This window comes from Tupaia chinensis, unplaced genomic scaffold, assembly GCF_000334495.1.
Source record: "Tupaia chinensis unplaced genomic scaffold, TupChi_1.0 Scaffold000263_1, whole genome shotgun sequence".
Lineage (NCBI taxonomy): Eukaryota > Metazoa > Chordata > Mammalia > Scandentia > Tupaiidae > Tupaia > Tupaia belangeri.
The window spans coordinates 2598362-2608449 of NW_006159743.1; the positions used below are offsets into that span (position 1 = coordinate 2598362).

The 10088-nt window shown below is 36.6% G+C and overlaps 1 pseudogene; it reads left to right on the top strand.

Moving 5' to 3' along the window:
- Positions 1–2650: 2650 nt before the first annotated feature.
- On the top strand, positions 2651–3541 carry LOC102477874 (60S ribosomal protein L5 pseudogene; annotated as a pseudogene).
- Positions 3542–10088: the final 6547 nt, after the last annotated feature.

The window sequence follows — 10088 nt, forward strand, 5'->3', positions numbered from 1 at the left end:
CCTCATATTCTGTTGTCTCATAGGCCCTCATTAGATTACATGCCTGGTATTGCCCAATCACTGTAGTCTAGGAAAAGGTGATAGGATTCAGTTAACCTGGGCCCTTTGTAGGTATTTAAACCACTAATTATTTTTAATATTTTTCCCTTAAGGTTTCTGTTTTATTTATGATAATACATCTAGAAATAAGAGAGAGAGAAAGAGAGAAAGAGAGAAAGGGAGAGAGAGAGAGAGAGAGAGAGAGAGAGAGAGAGAGAGAGAACGAACCTGTTCCCTGACAGGTCCTGGTTACAACACAATCTTTTCTTTCTCTAATGCTGCATCTGTTCAAGATTTTAGACATGTACACACAGACCCAGTTGTAGACAACAGAGCCAGGATTTGAACCTTGGTCACCATGTAGGATATAGCTTCCTCTGGTCAGTGCCTAACCACTGTGCCACAGAGTCAGACTTTTTGTTTTTATTAAATAAAATATATATCAGTAGTTATATATAGCCATCACTTTTAGAGTAGTAGAATTATTCTGAATTAGAATATAAAGGAAATCTTGGTTTTATATTAATTCCATGAAAGACTAGGTAAAGCATAAAAGATTTGTCAATCTGGTTAATGTTAAAAACATATTATGGATTACATTGACTGAAACTGCATTTCTTAAAATTTTGAAAAATACTTATCTTCAAATAGATGCCTTGTCTGCCCTATATGATTTATATGAAATCCTGCTTTGATGCAGGAGGATAAGTAGATAAAGGCTCAAAGATCCTTTTGTCTCTAAAATACCAGAAAAATGCACAGGAGATATTCTATATTCTTCCTAACACAAAGCAAATAATAAAGCCACACACTTGAAAAATAACTTTTTCTCTGTTTGATAACTTGATTATATAGTCTAAGAGAACAGAGAAAGCAGGGGATAGGAATCTGGAGGGAACAGAGTTCTGATTTCTGCTCTGCTATATTCAAGCTGTATTCCCTTGGTCAAATCATTTTACCTATCTACGCTGGTTTCCTTACTATAGATAGACAGATGATAATACTGTCTATCTCATTGTTGCCATGAGGATCAAATAAAATAAAATGTCTGAAAGTGCTCTCTAAACTGTAATGGTCTTTCTGAATAGAAGATAATATAACTGCTATTACTTGACTGCTAAATTTGCCTCCAGTAAACTGATGACCTTAGCCAAGTTATTTAACATCTCTTACTTCTGTTTTGATAGAATGAGGAATTGAATCCAATGATTTCTAACGTATTAATATGTTTTAGCTCAGTTTTGGATTTCTTTAATTATATATCTACTTCTTCTGGTGACTACTTATGAATGCCTACATACTAAGCAGAGATAAGGGAGCATGAGTTCTCAATGACCAGATTGGCCATAATGCTGAGAGTCAACTCCTGCTACATCCTTGATGAGGCTCTTCAAAATTATAATGGTGGTAATTATATACAACTAATGTAGAGTATTTGTTCATTGCTCAGAGTTGGTTTCTTCTTTACCTGAAGACTTAGGTATATGTAAGTTTGCAGATTAATTTGTGAACATACTTACTGAGGAAGAATGTGCACAAGAGAGAGAAATGATGAATTAGCCAAGGACATCCAATTTAGTGGTGATGTCAGGAACAGAACTCACATATCTTGATCGTCATGAGATGGGATTTACAGTTGTTATATTTTTAGTTTTAAAGTAATGACTGAATTGGTAAGAAAATGGCCTCCAAAGTTAATGAAGAACAATTGCCTTTGATAGTGGGAACTATCTAGATGGATACAAAAAATGAAAGGAAAGCTCAGAGAATTAGGACCTTAAAGCTGTGAACTACTACATTTGTGAACTAACAATGCTCTTTGAGAATTTTTCCAATGTCTTCATTATGGACAAGGCTTTTATCTTATAATATTTCAATTTTAAATACAAATATTTTTTGCAGAGATGATGATGATGTTGATGATAACCATACCAAAACAACAATATCAGCCAACATTGTTACATGCTTACTCAGTGCTGGGCCCTAATATAAGTGCTTTATATGTATTTTCTCATCTTTTCCTAACTATAACTTTATGTGATGGGCACTCTTTTCTCTCTGCATATAGGAAGCTGGGGTATAGAATGTTTAATAAACTTCCTGTATAGTTAAGTAAGAGGCAGAGGATTTAAACCCTAGTTTATAAGTTATATACACTAGAACCAGTTGACTATATCTCTTCATACCACCACCAGAATAAACAATTTACTGGTGTTTATACTATAGGGATGTCACCTGTTAACTTGTTTGATACTCATAACAACCCTATGTAATAGATACAGATATGAAAACCAAAAAACTGGGGAATAACCTAAAGGATTTGTGCTCTTAGCTGTTGTCTTATAACAACAATAATACAAAAAACAACAATGGAAAATGCCTTGAAAATAGTAGTAGCAGTGACTTGCTCCATAGTCTAGTGGTTAAGGTAGCTGTATCCTCCATGGCTGACTGTAGTTCAAATCCTGGACCCACTGGCTTAAAAAACATGACAGGTGAAGTGCCCAAAATTTAGAAGGGATAGAGAGCAAGAAAAGGGATTGTGCTGCTTATTTCCCCAGTGCTTGTGGGCCTGCAGGTCAGCCATGGCTGCAGGTCTGTGTTCCGCAGGATGGAATTTGTTCAAGTTATCAAGAATAAGGCCTACTTTAAGAGATACCAAATGAAATTTAGAAGACAACGAGAGGGTAAAACTGATTACTATGCTTGGAAATGCTTGGTGATCCAGGATAAAAATAAGTACAACACACCCAAATACAGGCTGATAGTTCGTGTAACTAACAGAGAGATCATTTGTCAGATTGCTTATGCCTGTATTGAAAGGGATGTGATAGTCTGCGCAACTTATGCACATGAACTACCCAAATATGGTGTGAAGGTGGGCCTGACAAATTATGCTGCAGCATATTGTACTGGCCTGCTGCTGGCCAGCAGGCTTCTCAATAGGTTTGGCATGGACAAGATCTATTAAGGTCAAGTGGAAGTGACTGGAGATGAGTATAATGTAGAAAGCATTGACAGTCAACATGGTGCCTTCGCCTGCTTCACCTGCAGGCCTTGCTAGAACCACCACTGGCAATAAAGTTTCTGGGGCCCTGAAGGGAGCGGTGGATGGAGGCTTATCTATCCCTCACAGTACCAAACGATTCCCTGGTTATGATTCTGAAAGCAATGAATTTAATGCAGAAGTCCATCGGAAGCACATCGTGGATCAGAACATTGCAGACTACATGCGTTACCTAATGGAAGAAGATGAAGATGCCTACAAGAAATAGTTCTCTCAGTGCATAAAGAACAGTGTAACTCCAGACATGATGGAGGAGATGTTTAAGAAAGCTCACACCGCTATACGAGAGAACTCAGTCTATGAAAGGAAACCCAAGAAAGAAATTAAAAAGAAGAGGTGGAATCGTCCCAAGATGTCCCTTGCCCAAAAGAAAGATCAGGTAGCCCAGAAGAAGGAAGCTTCCTCAGAGCTCAGGAGCGGGCTGCTGAGAGCTAAACCAAACAATTTTCTATGACTTTATTCAAGATAAAAAATAATAAACTACAACAAAGCAAAAAAAAAAAAAAAAGAAAGAAAGGGAATGTGTCATGATCGTGTCTCATTGGGCGGTGCTTGATCCTTCTATCTGTTTCTCTGTCTCCCTCTGGTAAGCATACATGTCCTCTGACAGTTAAAATTATAATAGCAACAAATAGTAATAATTGTGAGATTTTTCCAGGTTGGCTACAAGATGATTTCTGCACATTATTTTTACAATAATTATTAAATTTTATAAAGGATAAAACCGAGACTTAGAAAAATTAAGAAACTTACCCAAGGTATTAAGAATTATAGTGATGGAACCCAGTTCTCAGGCTGTGGAGACTAATCCCAAACACATGATATTAATTATAAGTATTTTGAACCATGTTCAGTTGGATTTTGGATAGGAAATTATGAAATGTTGGCTCTCTATGATCAGAACTTTTGTTCTTTCATTAGTTCACTCAATGAATGTTTATTGAGCATTAACTTAATTGTGTACCAATGATTTATCTCCATGATTTCCAGGTTGGACTGTATAATGATGCACAATACATCCTTAACCACAGAAAGCTTCTAGAAGAATGAATAAATGGAATAAACAAATGCAAAGATAGTCTGATAATAATCATTCTAGGCATAATCTAAGAAAATATTTAATTCATTGATTTCATTTTGAAACAAAATACTTAAATTGAGAAGGAACGGTAAAAAAAAAAAAATCCCAAAAACATGTATAAAAACTAATCAGGGTAACTTAATGCCACATTATTCCAGAGTTTCACTCCCTCATTGCAATAACTAAATCAGTGAGAATTAAGTGAGACTACCCAGTGTCGAAAGTATGTTAGTTTTGGGGACCAACAGGTGACATGGTTGTTAAAGTGCTGGACACTCCCACATGGCTGACCATGGTTCAAGTCATGGACCTGGTGGCTTGCTTTCTCACTTTCTCTCTCTCTCTCTGTGTGTGTGTCTATCTCTGGTCAAATTAAAAGAAATGAATGAACAAATAAAATAAAGTAAATAACTCTTTAAAAATAAAAAAAAGTATGTTAGTTTCTCACAATATACTTGCTAAATTAATGCTAATTAGGTAAATCTGTGATCTTTGGGATGGAACATTTGCTGGGATTAGTGAGTGCCAACAATGATAAAGACAGTCACTTTACCTATAGGAGAGGTCACAGGGCATCCTAAACAAAGGGCATACGTGTGATTAACCATGCCCTTCTTCTGTTGGATCACCTCTGTCCCCATCCAGTATTTTCTGCCTGCCTAAATGCACTGGACTTTCATTTCAAATAAACTAATTTCTTGCAGGAGTATACATTTATTCCTTAGGAATATATCTAGCTATTGTTGCTTTTTTTTTTCTGAGTTTTAAGAACAAAAATATATACTAATCGCACATTGGGTATGAATAACAATTTTGTTTAAGTGCCTATTACTAACCGATGCTGGCAGAAATGGGGCTACCTGACTAACGGTGTATATCTACCTTCTATTCAATGTAAAAAATATGAAATTTCACAGTATAACATATTACCTTCAAAATAGTAGATTTTTGAATATATGCTTGTTGGATTAAAATTTTACAAGTTTGGCTGACCATGGTTCAAGTCATGGACCTGGTGGCTTGCTTTCTCACTTTCTCTCTCTCTCTCTGTGTGTGTGTCTATCTCTGGTCAAATTAAAAGAAATGAATGAACAAATAAAATAAAGTAAATAACTCTTTAAAAATAAAAAAAAGTATGTTAGTTTCTCACAATATACTTGCTAAATTAATGCTAATTAGGTAAATCTGTGATCTTTGGGATGGAACATTTGCTGGGATTAGTGAGTGCCAACAATGATAAAGACAGTCACTTTACCTATAGGAGAGGTCACAGGGCATCCTAAACAAAGGGCATACGTGTGATTAACCATGCCCTTCTTCTGTTGGATCACCTCTGTCCCCATCCAGTATTTTCTGCCTGCCTAAATGCACTGGACTTTCATTTCAAATAAACTAATTTCTTGCAGGAGTATACATTTATTCCTTAGGAATATATCTAGCTATTGTTGCTTTTTTTTTTCTGAGTTTTAAGAACAAAAATATATACTAATCGCACATTGGGTATGAATAACAATTTTGTTTAAGTGCCTATTACTAACCGATGCTGGCAGAAATGGGGCTACCTGACTAACGGTGTATATCTACCTTCTATTCAATGTAAAAAATATGAAATTTCACAGTATAACATATTACCTTCAAAATAGTAGATTTTTGAATATATGCTTGTTGGATTAAAATTTTACAAGTTTTAATTGACATATAATTAACATATAATGGGTCAGCTGGTTGCATGATAGTTAAGGCAACTGGATAAATACTTAGGATATTTCCCCTGGATAAATACTTGGAGTAGAATTTCAGCTTTACAGGATGAGCAGATGGTGTAATGTTTATGTCACTGAACTCCCATGTAGTTAACTGCAGTTTGAGTTCCAGACTTGGTGACTTAAAATCATGCCGGGCATGTGTACTTGCATATTCAAGATCCTGTGAGGAGATGGAGAAGAAGGGATTGTGGTATAGCCATCCCTCAAGTTCCTGTGAGGAGATGGAGAAGGGATTGTGGTATAGCCATCCCCTCTGGGGAGGGAGGGGAGTGATTTCTCACTTCCTCCTTTTTTGTCTCTCCAATGAGCACACATACCCTGTAGCAAAAAAACTCTTAAAAAAAAAAAGGAAAAAATTCCAGCTTTCCAAGGTAAATATATATTTAACTTTATAAGAAACTTACATAAAATTCTTCAAAATATTTGCACTATTTAAGATTCCTACCAGGGGCGGGCAGGTGGTGTGGTGGTTAAGGGTACTGGACTCCCACATGGTCAACTGCAGTTCGAGTTCCAGACCTGGTGGCTTGCTTTCTCACCGCCCCCATCACTCTGTCCCTCTCTGGTCAAATTAGAATAAATACTAAATGAATAAATAAATTTATTAAAAAAACAATTCCCACCAATGTGAGACTTCTAGTTGTTTCACATCCTTGCCAACACTTAGTGTTTAGATTTTTTTAAAATTTTATTTATTTTGTTTGAGTGTGATGTGATATTATATAGTGAAATTAAACTTGCATTTTCTTGATCTTGAGCACTGACACATAGTTACTGGCCATTTGCTTATTTTCTTTTATAAAGTGTTTAAGCATTTTGCCCTTTTTATTTAGTTGTTTATATTTTTATTCTTTTTTTTTGGGGGGGAGAGGTTTTCGCTATAGGGCACATGCGCTTGCCAGACAGACAGAGAGAGACATAGAGACAGAAAGCGAGAAATCACCCCCCAGGGGCGATGGTCACGCCGCAATCCCTTCTCCTCCATTCTCCTCTCAGGATCTTGGGCACGCACGCGTGAGTTTTTAAGCCACCGGGTCCAGGACGTGAACCGTGGTCGACTACGTGGGAGTCCAGCGACATAGCCATTATGCTAACTGCTGGTTCCCTATATTTTTATTCTTATATGATTATATGCATGTGTGTGTGTGTGTGTGTGTGTGTGTGTGTGTGTAATACATACATATATATACACACACATATATATAGTCATTGGAAATGTCATAACTCATTTTTGCTAGAAAAACAAGTTGCGAATTTTCAGATAACTGAATATATTCTGGTTATATGTGTTTTTCAAATGTATATGTTCCAAATATATTTTCATAATCTATAGTTTGCCTATTCATTTTTCTAATGGTATCTTTTGATAAGTAGAACATTTCATTTTTGATGAAATCCTGTTTATCAATTTCTTCTTTTATCATTTTTAAGCTTTTTGTGTCCTGTCCGAAGTATCTTTGCCTACCACAAGGTGGCAAAGATATTTTTTTGTGTCCTGTGTTTTCTCTTAGAAGCTTCTGGGTTTTTGTTTAGGTCTATGGTATATTTAAAATTAATTTTTGTATGTAGAGTAAATTGGGGATTCAGGTTTATCATTACTTTTTTTCCATATAGATATCTAGTCGTTCCAGCACTGTTTGCTAAAATGTCTTTTTCCCATTAACTCATTGCTGTGTTTAAAATAAATAAATAAATTGACCTTGTATATCAGCGTCTATTTCTTGACTCATTTTTTCATTGATTTGGGATCCTATGTTATTACCACATTATCTTGACTATTGTGGTTTATAAGTCTTTAAATCAGGCAGTGTAAGTCCTCCTTATTCTTCTATTTCAAGATCGTTTAGTCTATTCAATATCTGTTGCTTTCCATATAAGGTTTAGAAATAACTTGCTATTATTTAAATCTTTTGCATTTTATATAAAGAAGAATTAACTTGTAATTATTAACTTTATGGAATTTTTAAAAGTTTATTAATTTCATGGGAACCAGCAGTTAGCGTAATGGCTATGTCGCTGGGCTCCCACGTAGTCGACCGCGGTTCGTGTCCCGGACCCGGTGGCTTAAAACTCACGCCAGGCACGTGTGCGTGCGTGCCTAAGATCCCGAGAGGAGAATGGAGGAGAGGGGATTGCGGCGTGACCATCCCCCCTGGGGGGTGATTTCTCGCTTTCTGTCTCTATGTCTCTCTCTGTCTGTCTGGCGAGCGCATGCGCCCTACAGTGAAAATCTCTCCAAAAAAAAAAAAAGTTTATTAATTTCTTTCTTCCATGAGAGAAAAATAGAGTGAGAGAAAGAGATGGAGAAGGAGAGACAGAGATAGTCTCTCCCAGCCAACACACACAGGGTCTTTATTGCCATGATTCACCCCTAGACTAAATTGGCTTGGATCATAATCATATGTGCTTATACTTTGTGTGCTGAGGGAGGTCTTGCTCCGTAGACTCATGAGTCTAGGTGTGTTACCACTGTACCACAGTCTGGCCTCTACTTGCTGGAATTTGGAAGGCTTTGCATTGAAGATATAGATAAATATGGGAAAAATGGGCATTATAACTTATAATATATAATTATTATTATAATTTTTCTAGGCTGTGTTTTATAGTATTCAGTGTAGAAATATTATGTTTTCATAAAATTTTACCCTAGGTATATGATGGTTTTTGAAAATATTGTAAAGTATATTTTCTAAATTTTATGCTGATTGTTCATTATTAGTATATAGAAATAAAATTGATTTACAATATGGATCTTATGTAATACCATTCTTAACTCACTTATTAGTTATTGTTTTGTGTTTTCATAGGATTTTCTACATTTACAATCATATTACCTGTGAATAATTTTAGGTTTACTATTTTTCAATATTTATGGCTTTTATGTATTTTTCTTCCTTTATTACACTACTTAAGTCTTCCAATATAAGTTGAAAAGTAATGAGAGTAGTCGCATTTACCTTGCTTCCAATCTTAACCTTTAACTATTCATATGATATTAGTTATAGGTTTTACTTAAATGCCTCTATCAGGACAAGTGCTGTACTGGGTTCTGAGACTAAAACCAAAGCAGACAATCCCATAAAGACTTTTTTTTTTGAGAGGTTTTCGCTATAGGGCTCATGCACTCCCCAGACAGACAGAGAGAGACGTAGAGACAGAAAGTGAGAAATCACCCTCCAGAAGGGATAGTCACGCTGCAATCCCTTCTCCTTCATTCTCTCTCGGGATCTTGGGCACGCACGCACATGCACCCGGTGTGAGTTTTAAGCCACTGGGTCCGGGACGTGAACCGCGGTCGACTACGTGGGAGCCATTAAGCTAACTGCTGGTTCCCCCGATAAAGACTTTAATAAAAGTTTACTATCAGACTGAGGACAGAAATCTGACTGCTTTTTCTTATTTCCAAAAATCCCTAACAGAGGGCCTGGGGTGAGTCACACAAACATTAACAAATCATTTTGGCCCATTTGATAACAGGACTCTTCCTACATCCTGTCAATGGGATGGTATCTGGTGACATATACAAGCCCCCTTATCTCTATCACTTATCAGTTAAAGTATATTCTTTACTGATCCTTTTTCAAAACATAGAAAACCCACCTATAGCCTACTAGCTCTATCCCCCCCACTTCCCAATGTCCCACCTTTTTGGGCCAGACCAATGGGAAAAATATTTTCTTTAAATTCCAAACTTTGTCTCTCATACTCAAAATCAAATAAAAGGAATCACTATATCCAAGCACCTAGAGAAAAGTGCATTTGCCTTTCTCAAGGCCTGGTCACTCATATTCATGTTTAGAAATGAACTGCATTAATTACTATTTCTAGAGTTGGTTATTTCTTTTCTTTTTTCTTTTTTTCTGGAGAGGTTTTTGCTATAAGGTGTGTGTGCTCACCAGTGAGACAGATAGAGACAGAGAGAGAGAAAGTGAGAAATCATCCCCCAGGGGGGATGGCCATGCCACAATCCCTTCTCCCCCATTCTCCTCTCGGGATCTTGGGCACACACGCACACGTGCCCAGCGTGAGTTTAAGCCACTGGGTCCAGGACTTGAACTGTGGTCGACTACACGGAAGTACAACAACATAGCCATTAAGCTAACTGCTGGTCCCTAGAATTGGTTATTTCTGTGGA